Source organism: Vombatus ursinus, unplaced genomic scaffold (genome assembly GCF_900497805.2).
Source record: "Vombatus ursinus unplaced genomic scaffold, bare-nosed wombat genome assembly UNPS02014810.1, whole genome shotgun sequence".
Lineage (NCBI taxonomy): Eukaryota > Metazoa > Chordata > Mammalia > Diprotodontia > Vombatidae > Vombatus > Vombatus ursinus.
This window is the reverse complement of record NW_020954588.1, coordinates 3,576,995-3,589,970: the sequence shown is the minus strand read 5'-3', so window position 1 is coordinate 3,589,970 and position 12,976 is coordinate 3,576,995.

The following is a 12,976-nucleotide window of genomic DNA, read 5'->3' as shown; positions in this document are numbered from 1 at the left end:
GGTCAGAGGAACTCCATTCTCCACCCTCAGGACTCTTCTAATCAATCTTCACTTCAGACCTCATGATGTCTAAAGTTAACTTTAGTTAGATTGATAATAATAATACATCTGCTGACAATAAGCACCAGCAACCTATGGAATGAGAGTAATAAAACTGTGGGCTGCATTTTCCCTTTTTATTAACATTCTTTCCTGACCACAGCATGACTTCTTTAGGCTCTTGGCCAACAAACCAATGTTAATTTTTATGAGCAGTTCAGGTAGTACAAAAGAGAGCAATATTAGCATCGTTAACTAGCCCAAGCTGCTCATTTCTAAACTCTATAGCAGATTTCACATAGTGAATAATTAATGTCCCAAGGCTTAGCATGTAAAGTTTTGCAAAAAAAAAAAAAAGATGACTTTTTTAAAAATAATTTTTTTACCCTTTTGATAGTCTCATTCTGGTTTGAATATTTTGAACTTTGCTTCCAGGTCACCTTTTTTTGTTTTTTTAATTTGCAAGAAGCACTGAGACAAAAAGAAAAAAAAAATAAGAATGGGGAAAGGACAGTGAGAAAACAGTCAGTGCATACTTCCTGGAAACAAAAGTGGTTACTGCAGGCTATAAGAAATTGTTCACTGAGATGTGCATGGCACACATAGAGACTGTAAACTTCAAGAAACATATATTCTAGAGTAAGGATTCTTAACCTTTCTTTTTTTTCTTGTCTCAGAGTACCCTCCGGCCATCTGACAAAGCCTAGGGACTGTGCTCAGAATGAAATTTTTAAATGCATAAAATCCATAAAATCAAAAGGAAGCCAATGACATTGAAATAGTTATCAAAAATGTTTTAAAAACAAGTTTACAGACCCCAAGTTAAGAACCCTTATTTTAAGACCCAAAGTTAAGAACTCTTATTCTAGATGCTGACACTATGATACTCATAAGTGGTAAACTAGCCACCGATGCTAAGAAAAAGAACCCTATTCCATTGCTGTGGATCAGCTGAAGGCTTGCTCCCTGTCTTGCTGGAGGCTGAACTAATGTTTCTCATTTTGTTTCATATATGTCGATTTTGTCTCCCATGCTAAATTTCACAATGGGGACCCATGTAAATATCTGTATCCTCAGCTCCTAACACAGAGCTAGAAACAGAATAGGCACTCAATAAACTCTCCCTTTGTTCCTTGGGAGTCCACTGGATTGAATGGAGGCTTGAGTTATCAGTGGATCAGAGAGGCACTTCTGGAGTTCAGAGAAAAACCACAACAAAGAAGCTTCAACTAATTCTTCTCAAGTTGTTTCATATAGGTCAATTTTGCCTCCCCAAATAGATTTGAAAACAGGGTTACGTGTAAACTTCTGTTTCCTCTACCGTACCTGATACAGGCATTTGTAGATGCAGAGTAGATGCTCAGTAAATATGGGCTAAAAGCAGAGAAATTCTAAAGCTCCATCAGCAGTTATCAGCAAAGGGTTCTAACAAGGAAGCCCCAAAACCGGCCTCCTCCATTCATTCAGTAGGGTATTTCCACTTCAGTGCCATCTGCCAGAAAGCAGACACTGTGGAATGGAAACACCTCCTGTGACAAGCCTCGGTATCATAGAGTGAGTGCACACCATAGTAAATAGGAAACTGCATGAAAGAGAAAATGTCCCATTCAAGTTTCTTGAAATAGAACTCGAATTTTTTCCAATTACTGAAAAGAGAATGAAATCCTCATCTACTTAAAAGGTAATAGGCTAGCTGTGAAGAAAATCTTGTCTAGTTCTCAGAAAAGAAAAATCAAGGGGGGCTTGCTAGAGTTTTAAAGGCAAAATAGACCCCTGCTGTACTTATTCTATTCAAAGGAAAATTAGGGGGGAAAAAAATTTAAGCTAGAGCTTTTGGGAAACATCCTCTCCTTCATTTTAAATTCCTCCCTGGCTGTCAACAATCAGCCAGGTAGTGTCTTGTTGTAGAACTAGGGGAAACTAGGGGAAAGCTGAGCGCTGTACCAATAATTCCTCTGTCCATTGCCCAATTCCATTGCCCAATTGCCCAATTGTCCAATGCAACAATCAGGCACTGATTGCTCACCAAAATGGAGTCATCATCCAATTACAAGTCAGACATTTTCTGTTGCAGCTCCACTTCATGGAGCCTTTTATCTCTGCCCTAAATGACAGCAGAAAAGGCCAGGCAGACAGATGGTACCATTTTAGTTCTTCCCTGGTAGCCTCCTCTGGAGGCCACCAACCCCTTAGATATTTCGAAACTAGACCTAGTTAGCCTGGTGGGACCTGAAGTTTAAACTCATAAAGTGTGTGGAGGTGGGGGAAAAGGGGTGGGAGAGGAGGGAAGTGGTGGCTTCATCTCAGCCAAACAAAGGAAGCCTCAGCACAAACACCATTAAACATGAGACTTATGAGCATAGATTTGGAACTGGAAAGGACCTTGAAAGTCATTCACAACAACCCTCCCACTTTACAAAGGAAGGAACTGAGGCCTGAAGAGTTTATGTGATTCATCCAAGGTCACAGAGATTATGACAGAGCCAGAAGTCAAACCCACACACCCTCCAACTCCAAATCTATCACTTTTTCCATCGTAGCATATTCTCACTAACACACATGTATATACTTATTTTTGAAGCTCAGGGAGAAAGATAATTTGAAAAATATCATAGAAAGTTTGGTCCCCCTTATCAGGAACATAGAGAATTGTTTGCATCCAAATTTGTCCCTGCTACAGTTAATTATGTCAAGGAGCTGTGATTTCCTCTGCTACTCCCAGTCATTTATGATTTAGTAGAGAAGTCTAAGAAGGTTCCTTGAGCATCAGCAATGTTAAATCTATCACATAATTGGTAAATATCAAATTTTAGCTTTGAAGTTCCTGACTCCAAGTCTAGCACTCTTTCCACTATACCATAATATCTTATCTTCAGAATGATTGATATCCATGAAAAGTAGCATCTGCCATCAAAATAACCCTAATGTTTCACCTAATACCTGGAAAATTTGCAAAGATGAAAAAAATGGGAATAGTCACTATTGGAAGGATTATAGAATGATAGGCACACTCATGTATGGTTGGTGGAGCTATGAATTGATATAACCATTCTGGAAAGCAATTTAGAATTCTACAAATAATGTGACTAAAAAAGTCTATACTCTTTGATCCAGAGATTCCACCGGTAGCCATGAAGTTCAGGGTAGTCACTGACAAAAAGAAAGTGCATTTATAGCTGCATTTTTTGAGGTTGCAAAGAACTGGAAACAAGGTAAATGTCAAATGATTGGGGAATGGCTTAACAAATTGTAGACCATGAATGCAATGGAATATTACTACTCTGTAAGAAATGATGGATGTAAAGAAAGTAAAGAAGCATGGAAAGACATACATGAACTGATGCAAAGTGAAGTAAGCAGAGCCAGGAAAACAATATACCCAATGACTACAACAATGGAAATGGAAAGAACAACTACCACAAAGCAACTGAAGATGAATATTGTGAAATTATAAAGAATAAGCTTGTCCTCAAAGAAGAGTTATGAGAAGACAATGGGGGGGAGGTGGGCCCTGAGCATGGGACATTGCATAGAACGTCAGGTTTTTGGTGTATTTATTGGTTTTGATAAATCTTTAAAAATCTTCATTATAAGAAATGACCTTTTGGGACGGAGTAGATCTAGATGATATAAAAACAAAATAAAATCTATTTTAATTTTTAAAAATTTTAAAGAGGTCAAATTCTACTCCATCCACAAAAGACAAAATCTTCAAGAATACTCTATCTCATTACTTACGGTCATCAGTGCCCTTAAGGCCATTTTTATGATTCAGACCTTTGCTTTCCTGTACAGTTCTCATCTGGAGTCTTCTTTTGTCATCCTCCTGCAGAAGCACAGCCCTTCTCCCACAAGTTGACATTTGAGGTTGGGCACTTGGGGTCCCACCTTCCAGCCTCTATGTATGCTTGTCATCAGCAAAAGGAGCAGAAGAACTCTCTGGGAGGCTATTTAGCAAGGCAGGGGAGAGGTACAGTTAGATAATGTATTATACTATTAACCTATTAACTAACTTAAAGATTAGTGTCTTTGTGTTGGGATCTTCTATAGAAAATCATGGAATATTAATGCTAGAAGGGACCTTAGTGATCATAGCTCTGTCCCCTTGTTTTGCAGATGAAGAAATTCAAGCCCAAAGGGCTGAACCAATGAAGACACTTTCATTACAGAGGCTTGAGCAAAAATGTTTGCATTGTTAGTCTATGCTGCTGTTTGTCTCCTTGGGGACTGTGAAGGATAAGTGAGCTGACAGTAAATCTTAAAAGATTGTTTTCAGTTCTGGGGACCATGTTTCAGGAAGAACATTGATAAGCTGAAGAGTGTCCAGAGATAGGCAACTAAGATGGTGAAAGGCCTTGAGTCCATGACATATGACGATCAAATGAAGGTCTTGAGGATGTTTAGCCTGCAGAAGAGAAGGCCCAGGAGGGAACATGAAAACTGTGTTCAAAAGAGGCACCTTAGTACAGTGGATAGGGCAATGGATTTGGAATCTAAGGATGCAAGTTGAAATCCCACTTCTCTCACTACCCATGTAACACTGACCAAGTCGTTTCTCTTGGCCTCAGTTTCCTTGTCTGTAAAATAAGAGTCAGACCTGATGACCTTTAAGGTCCTCTTGAACTCCAAGTCTAAAGAGTGCAAAAAGGCAAATTTAGGTGAGATTTCTTGTCCAAACATGGAATAGGCTGCCTTGGTAAGTAACAGATTCCTTCTTTATACAAGCTGTCCCCTATGCCTGGAATGTACATCCTCACCTTGGTCTCTTCAGATTTCTTAGTTTCCTTTGGGGCTCAGTTCAGGTGCCAACTCCAATGCAAAGCTTTTTCTGATCCTCATAATTATTGGTTCTCTCTCCTTCTTCCATTTATCTTCCATTTATTTATGTATAAACATCTTATCATTCCCTCCCTCCCAGGTAGAATGTAAGAGCTTGGATGGCAGGAATTATGTTCATTGTTGTTTTTGTATCCCCAGCACCTAGTATTCATGGTGTGTTGAGTTGGGATGTTAAGAAAGAAAAGAATATAAGCATCATGAAATCAGACCTTATGGACAACAACAATCAAAGATGAACATGAAATTTGCCCAGGAACAGATTGCACAGAGTATGTAAACACATAAGAACCAAAAATACTCAACTATTTCCTATGCTAGAGAATGAAATCATTAGTGACTACAGGAATGAGTTATTAGAAAATGTAGATGTTGATGCTCTAGGGGGTAAAAGTTCCCTAGGCTTCTGTGTCAAGTAAAATAGATGATTTAAAATTACAGATATATAGAATCAGATACCAAAAAGAAACCTTGGAAAGTTATCAAACCAATTCTCCTTCCTTCATATATGTTTACATCAAAATACCAGAGAAAGATGAGACTTAGTTGTATTTTTAAAGATCTTCTCCCAGCGTCTAAAATAAGCATTCAATTAAAGATTGTATCGAACATAATGCCTTCATTCTTCAACTTTGGCCACCTATTGTTTTTGCCTTTGGTGAAGGTGGACAATAGCTGTTAGCCATTTCACAGAATCCCCAGATTTCCGAGTTGGAAAAGACCCTAATGATATCTAGTCCAACTAAATGTGTAGGATGGAGCATAGTATCTACATTTTGGAATCTCCCAAAGTCTGTCCAAGCTCATGTTCATTACTTCCATAACACTACCTATCCATTTCATCCTCTGCCATCCCTTTCTACTTCTGCCTTCAATCCTTCCCAACATCGGGGCCTTTTCCAATGAGTCTTGTCTTCTCACTATATAACCAAAATATTTAAGCTTCAGCTTCAGTATTTGACCTTCCTGTGAATATCCCAAGTGTGGGGAACCTGCAGCTTCGAGGCCACATGTGGCCCTCTAGGTCCTCAAGTGTGGCCCTTTGACTGAACCTGAACCTCACAGAACAAATCCCATGAAAAGATTCTGTGAAGTCTGGATTCAGTCAAAGGGTCACACTTGAGGACGTAGAGGACCTCATGTGGCCTCGAGGCCACAGATTCCCCACCCCTGGATAGCCTGAATTAATTTCTTTAAGGATTGACTGATTTGACCTCTTGCTGTCCAAGGGACTCTCAAAAATCTTCTCCACACCACAATTCAAGTGTCAATTCAACAACACCCAACTCTCCTTATAGTCTAGCTCTCACTGCTACTAGAAAAATCCTAGCTTTGACTATACAGACCTTTATTAGCAAGGTCATGTCTCTCCTTTTTAGTATGCTGTCCAGAATTGCCATAGCCTTCTTTCCAAGGAGCAAATATCTTTAAATTTTGTGGCTGCAGTCACCAACTGCAGTGATCTTTGGGCCCAAGAATATAAAGTCTGACACTGCTTCCAATTCTTCTCCCTCTTTTTGCCAGGAAGTGATGGGACGGGTTTCCATAAACTTTTTTTTTTTTTATGTTAAGCTTCAAGCCAGCTTTTATAGTCTCTTCTTTCACCCTCATCAAGGGGCTTCTTAATTGTTCTTCACTTTCCACCATCAGAGTGGTACATCTGCATATTTGAAATTGCTGATATTTCTCCTAACGACCTTAATTCTGGCTTTTTATTCATCTAACCTGACATTTCACATGATGTACTCTGCATATAAGTTGAATAAGGTGAAAATATACAGCCTTGTTTTAGGTGTTGCATGTTTGGATCTAACTATTGCTTCTTGACCCCCACACACACAGGTTTCTTCAGGAGACAAGTAAGATGATCTGGTACTCCCATCTCTTTGAGGACTTTCCACATTTTGTTATGATCCATACAATCAAAGGCTTTAGTGTAGTCAAAGAAGCAAAAGTAGATATTTTTCTGGAACTCCCTTGTTTTCTCCATAATCCAGTGAAATGTTGGCAATTTGGTCTCTACTTCTCTGCCTCTGAAAACGAGCCTGTTTTTCTGGTAATTCTCAGTGCACATATTGCGGAAGCCTAGCTTGTAGAATCTTAACCATAACCTTGCTGGTGAGTGAAATGAATGCAATTACTTGGTAATTTGAACATTCTTGGGCATAGCCCTTCTTTAGGATTAGGACATAAATTTATCTTTTCCAATCCATTGTCCACTGTAGGGTTTTTCAAATTTGTTGGCATACTGAATGCAGTACTTTAACAACATCATTTTTTAGGATTTTAAATAGCTTAGCTGGAATTACATCATCTCCACTGGCCTTATTGTTAGCAATGCTTTCTAAGGCCCACTTGACTTCATTCTTTAGGATGTCTGGCTTTAGATCAATAACCACCCCATCAGGTTATCAGTGATGTTAAAATCTTTCTTGTATAATTCTTTTGTATATTCTAGCCACTTTTTCTTAATCTCTTCTACTTCTGCTAAATCCCTACCATTTTTTTGTCTTTTATCATGCCCGTTTTTGCATGAGACCGTCCCTTGCTATCTCTAATTTTCTTGAAGAGATCTCCTGTCTTTCCCATTCTGTTGTTTTCTTTAATTTCTTTGCATTGCTGATTTAAGAAAACCTTCTTATCTCTCCTTGCTATTGTCTGGAATTCTGCATTCAGGTGGGTATATCTCTCCCTTTCTCCTTTTCCCTTTCCCTTTCCTTCTTTTCTGAGATGTTTGTGAAGCCTCATCAGACAGCCATTTTTCTTCCCTGCTCTTCTTTCTCTTTGGGATGTTTTTTGTTACTGCCTCTTGTACAGTACTGTGAACCTCTGTCCATAGTGCTTCAGGTATTCTATCTACTAAATCTATTCCCTTAAAGCTATTCACCACTTCCACTTCATATTCATAATGGATGTTATTTAGGCCCTACATATATGGACTGAGTTTCCCAACTTTCTTCAATTTAAGTCTGAATTTTGCGATGAGAAGCTCATGAACTGAGCCACAGTCAGCTCCAGGTCTTGTTTTAACTGACTTTATAGAGCTCCTCCACCTTTGAATGCAAAGTGTATGATCGATCTAATTACAATATTGTAATTTCTTTTTTTTTCCCTTAGGCAATTGGGGTTAAGTGACTTGCCCAGGGTCACACAGCTAGTAAGTGTCAATTGTTTAGTCTGAGGTCAGATTTGAACTCAGGTGCTCCTGACTTCAGCGCTGGTGCTTCATCCACTGCACCACCTAGCTGCCCCCTGTCTGATTACAATGACCATCTGGTGATGTCCATGTGTAGAGCTGCCTTTTGGGTTATTGAAAAAAGAGTGTTTGCTATGACCAATCTTGACAAAATTCTGTTAGTCTCTACCCTGCTTCATTTTGTACTCCAAGGCCAAGCTTGCCTGGTATTCCAATTATCTTTGGATTTCCTATTTTGACATTCCAATCCCCTTTGATGAATGTGAAATCTTTTTTGTTGGCGTTATTTCTAGATAATGTAGTAAGTCTTCGCAGAACTGATCAACTTTGGCCTTTTTTGGCATCAGTGGTTGGAGTATTGACTTGTGATGTTGAACAGTTTCCCTCAGATTCACCCAAGTATCATTCTGTCATCTTTGAGATTTACCCCATTGCTGTTTTTCTTACCCTTTTAGTGACAATGAGGCCTACTCCATTTCTTGTAAGGGATTCTTGCCCACTGTAGTATATGTAGTGATCATCTGAACTAAATTTACCCATTCCAATTCATTTCAGTTCACTAACACCCAGGATGTGGATATTTAATCTCTTGTTTGACCACATCTACCTTACCTTGGTTCACAGATCTTACATTCCAGGATCTTATGCAATATTTCCTTTTGACTTTGGCCCAGACACAGCATTAGTACTGGAGCGACTTGTAGCTGTCCTCTATACTCTTCCTCCGCGGCATGTCGGACACCTTCCAACCCAGGGACTCGTCTTCCAGGGTCGTCTCTTTTATCGTCGTAATACTGTCCATGGTTGTTGGGTTTTTTTTGTTTTTGTTTTTGTTTTAGCAAAAGTACTGGGTGGTTTGCCATTTCCTTCTCCAGTGGATCACCTTTTATCAGAACTTTCCACTATGATCTGTCTATCTAGGGTAACCAGGCATGGCAACACCTCATTGAGCTATGCAAGCCCCTCCATCATAAAAAGGCTTTGATCTAGGAGTGGTAAGAGAAGGGAGGGAACAGCAAAAGAAAATCTGATCTATTTATCAGATACAGAAGCAATTTTACAAATACATTACCACAGCCCTTCTCCACCCTGAGAAGTTTCCCTACCCACCCTACTTCTTAATCTTCCCCTTCTCCCCCTCAGCATTGTGCTGGTCACCATTTATTAGACCCTTGATTTCTTTGTATAAGCAAAGATCCTAAATCCCTCACTTGATAAATTCTGAATCAACACAGAATGTCTAATTTCTCCTCTTTGATAGGAGTGGACTACCCCAAATGGCATTTGCCAGGTTGGCCTGTGGAATAATCAATATTTCATTAGTAAAGGGGTGGGAATAAAAATGACCAGTCATGCCTGGATGCTGGACCTAATAACCTAAAATCATAGGAATTTTTGATACATGCTTTGTGGAATTCGTCAGACTTCTCCATTTCCTGTGTTTGTGATGGAGTTCTAGAGAATGACTGGGAGAGTTTTGTTGTTTTTTTTTCCCCCTAGCTGAAAGTCTTGTCTTCAAATAAGTAAAGCTATAAAGAGCTGTTAGCACTAAGTAACTTCTGACAAAGTTTTTAAAATACTACCTCCCCTCTTCAAAAAAAAAAAAAGCTTATAAGAGTAAATTTCTTCGTGTATGTTTTCAAAGTAGAATATGACTCTTACCAGTAGAATCTCAGTTCCTGTAGGGCAAGGGCTGTTTTGATTTTTGTTGTTGTATCTCTAGCATCCAGCACAGTGCTTGGCACATTGTGGAGGTTTAATATATGCTTCTTGAATTGCTAGGGGAAAAAAAAATTTTTGTTGTTTGATTTTGGAATAGCTCATAACTCTATACATTGACTACCCTATGACAAGTCTAACTTTGAATGCCATGGTTAGCTCACATGATTAGGAGCTTAAAAAGCTTTATTGATACATGCTCTATGGAATATTAATGAAATGGCAGGCCCAGGGGAATACACTGAGACAACAAAACATATTAACCTTGAATACTATCATCCTGTGCAATTAACTTTTCACACTGGATGCACACTTGAATTTAAATGCTAACCACATGGGTTGGTACAAAGAGATTGTGGATTACATAGCCGGGAAGGGCTGACTCACCAAGACATATTCCCTCTGTGCACTGTTGGCCAGAAAACTGGGACTGCTAGACTTACAAGAAGGGATCTGACCCAATAATAATATTATGGCAGCAGATTGGGTTTGTCTTAGAGCACATCTGCACAAGCATTTCAGAAAGTATTTTTGTTTCTAAAGAAATTAAATGTACTTAGAAATACTTCCTGCAATGTTCTTACCCAGCCACCCTTTGCTGTATTATAGATGCTGGTGACTGAGTGAAAAAAAAAGAAAAGAAAAGAAAAAGACATTTTCACTGTTGGCTCTGAAAAACACACTTTGAAATGCAAGGTAGTTTTCAAAAAAAAAAATGAATTTCCAAAGTCTGCATATAATTGCTTAGGCATACTGAAATGTTCTACTCAAAGACTCCAAAATAAAATTTTTCCATGGCTCCAAATAAGAGATAGGGAAGGAACTCCCATCCAACCCCTTTGCAGAGGGGTGAGGTCTATGGGTGTGGTACATTGTACACATTTTCAGACTTTTTTCAATGCATTAATCAGGTCTGCTGATTTTTTATTTTCTTATTTTTTTCTTTAAAAATATTTTCTGTTATATGAGAGAACTCTCTGGGAGAGGAACTGGAGGAGGAATACTGGGGGAAATCTTAGTTATATAAAAATAGCTATCCAAAAAAATTTTTTTTAAAAATAAAAAGCTTTTCAATTCTTGCCAGCAGCCTAGCCTTCACTAAGATAAGAGTAGATTATCCCACAAGCCAACTAAGCAAATGGCCTTTGGAATGGACCTATTAGAAAGTAGAAATAAGTCAGGTCAAAGGACTTTCCTCTTCTGTTCAAGACTGAGACAAGAGTCCTTCTCTCTGGTCATGTGTTCAACCCTATGCAAGATCTACCCACCCACTTTAATGCTGCCCAAGTGGTCAGTAGGCATTGGCTATTGCTCAACATTGAGGATTGCAAAGTTTACATAACATAGAGTCCTGTGATATATTTTCACTGACAATACCAGGGCTACAGAGCAGCTTCTAGAACTTTTCCCTGGTCCTGCAAGGGAGACACTAATCCAGAGCTGGCAAACATCCTAGAAAGGTTTTGCAAGGCAAAGAGTGCCCAAAATTTAATTCTTTGAAAGTGGAAGGAGAGGGCCAGGCATAGACAATTAAACAAATCTAATTCCCATTGAGAGGAAGGAAATGTAAGACTCTTAAATAGGGTCTATTAATTAGGACATGGATTTTTTTGGGGGGGGTGGGAGAGAGTAAAAACAAGCCAATGTGTTTTAGTTACTTTAAATGTAAAATATCATTGATCTTCAAAAATGCACTTTCTCAGTGTTTCCTGTCCTTTTCAGAAAGGTCAATTGCAGCATAATTTGAACATCTCTATGGAAGCTGTATCCTGACTCAGCTGGAGGGTTGGTTGGAAGAGGTCTTTTCCATTTCTAAATGTGAAATGGCTAGTTTGTAGGTTATTTGACAAAAGGAGGGAAAAAGAGGTGGGCAGGGGGAACATAACTCACGTCTTCTGTGGCCTGCTGGTTTCAAGGCATGACAAATATTTATAAGGTATGACTACTGATAAGCAGGGATAATGAAAAGGAGGAAACGCCTACATGCTTGTACAAACTGAAGCTAGTGACTGCAAAATTATTCCAAGGGAGCTGATTATGTGATAGGCTCCTGCCTTTCTTTACCTTTCTTCACATCCTTTCTTTACATGTGTAACAGGCATATTATTTCATTTTATCCTCACAACAACACTGGGAGGTGAGTGCTATTATTATCATTCCCCTTTTACAGATAAAGAAACTGAGGCAGAGGTTGACTAGCCCAGGATCATATAGCCAGTATGTCAGTCAGAAACACGATACCAGATTCTCCTGGTTTCAAGGCCAGTTCTCCATCTACTGTGCCGTCCTGCTATTATTATTTCAATAAAAATGAAATTTTGACTAACCTAACCACAAAGCAGGCTGCATTCTAGAATGCCTCCAGTGCTTAGCACAGTGCCTGGCAAACAGTAAGTGCTTAATAAAGGCTTGTCAACTGACTGACTGTTTGTTGCCTGTTAAAAGAAAACAAGGTTTTCAATGTCAAAATGAGAATGTGGACTTCCTTTGATTTTAAAACTCTTGCAATATGAAAATACGTCTCTAGAAGCTATGCAGCTTAGAAAATAGATAGACTTGAATTCTGACCTTGTTCAAATCCTAGCTTTGCCACTTAATAGATGGGTCACTGTGGATAATTCTTTTTATAGATTCCCAAGGCCACAATTTCCTCATCCTTACCATAAGCGAGTGGCTCTCCATAATGCCTAACACCTCTTCTAGCCGTAAAATATTATGATTCAAGAGTGATCGTTTATGGCTAATACATACCTGCATTTTGGTCACATTACTGCAAAGTGGGCTTCATTTTGATCTTGGATCTATTTTCTTTCTCTCACTTTTTTTTTTTAAAGGATACTGCAAGAGTGTGTTTGGTACAAACTAACAAACAGCTTTCTTCAAAAGTACTGAGTCCTGTTCCCATTATTTTCTCAGCATGTTTTTTAGCATTAAAGTATTGATTATGCTGTCATGGATAGAGAGGAGTAGTGACATAAGGGAGAGATCCATTAAGCCATCAAATCTATCACGGAAGGAGGAGCGAGGCCCCTGGGAGAGAATCCAATGCTTCATCTTGGGCAAATGACTGTGAAGGATTTAGACCTGTATAATGTTGGATGCCCAGGGCAAGTGGCTGGGTAGCACAGTGAGTAGAGCGCTAGATATGGAGTCAGAAGGAACTGAGCTGAAATCCAGCCTCAGACA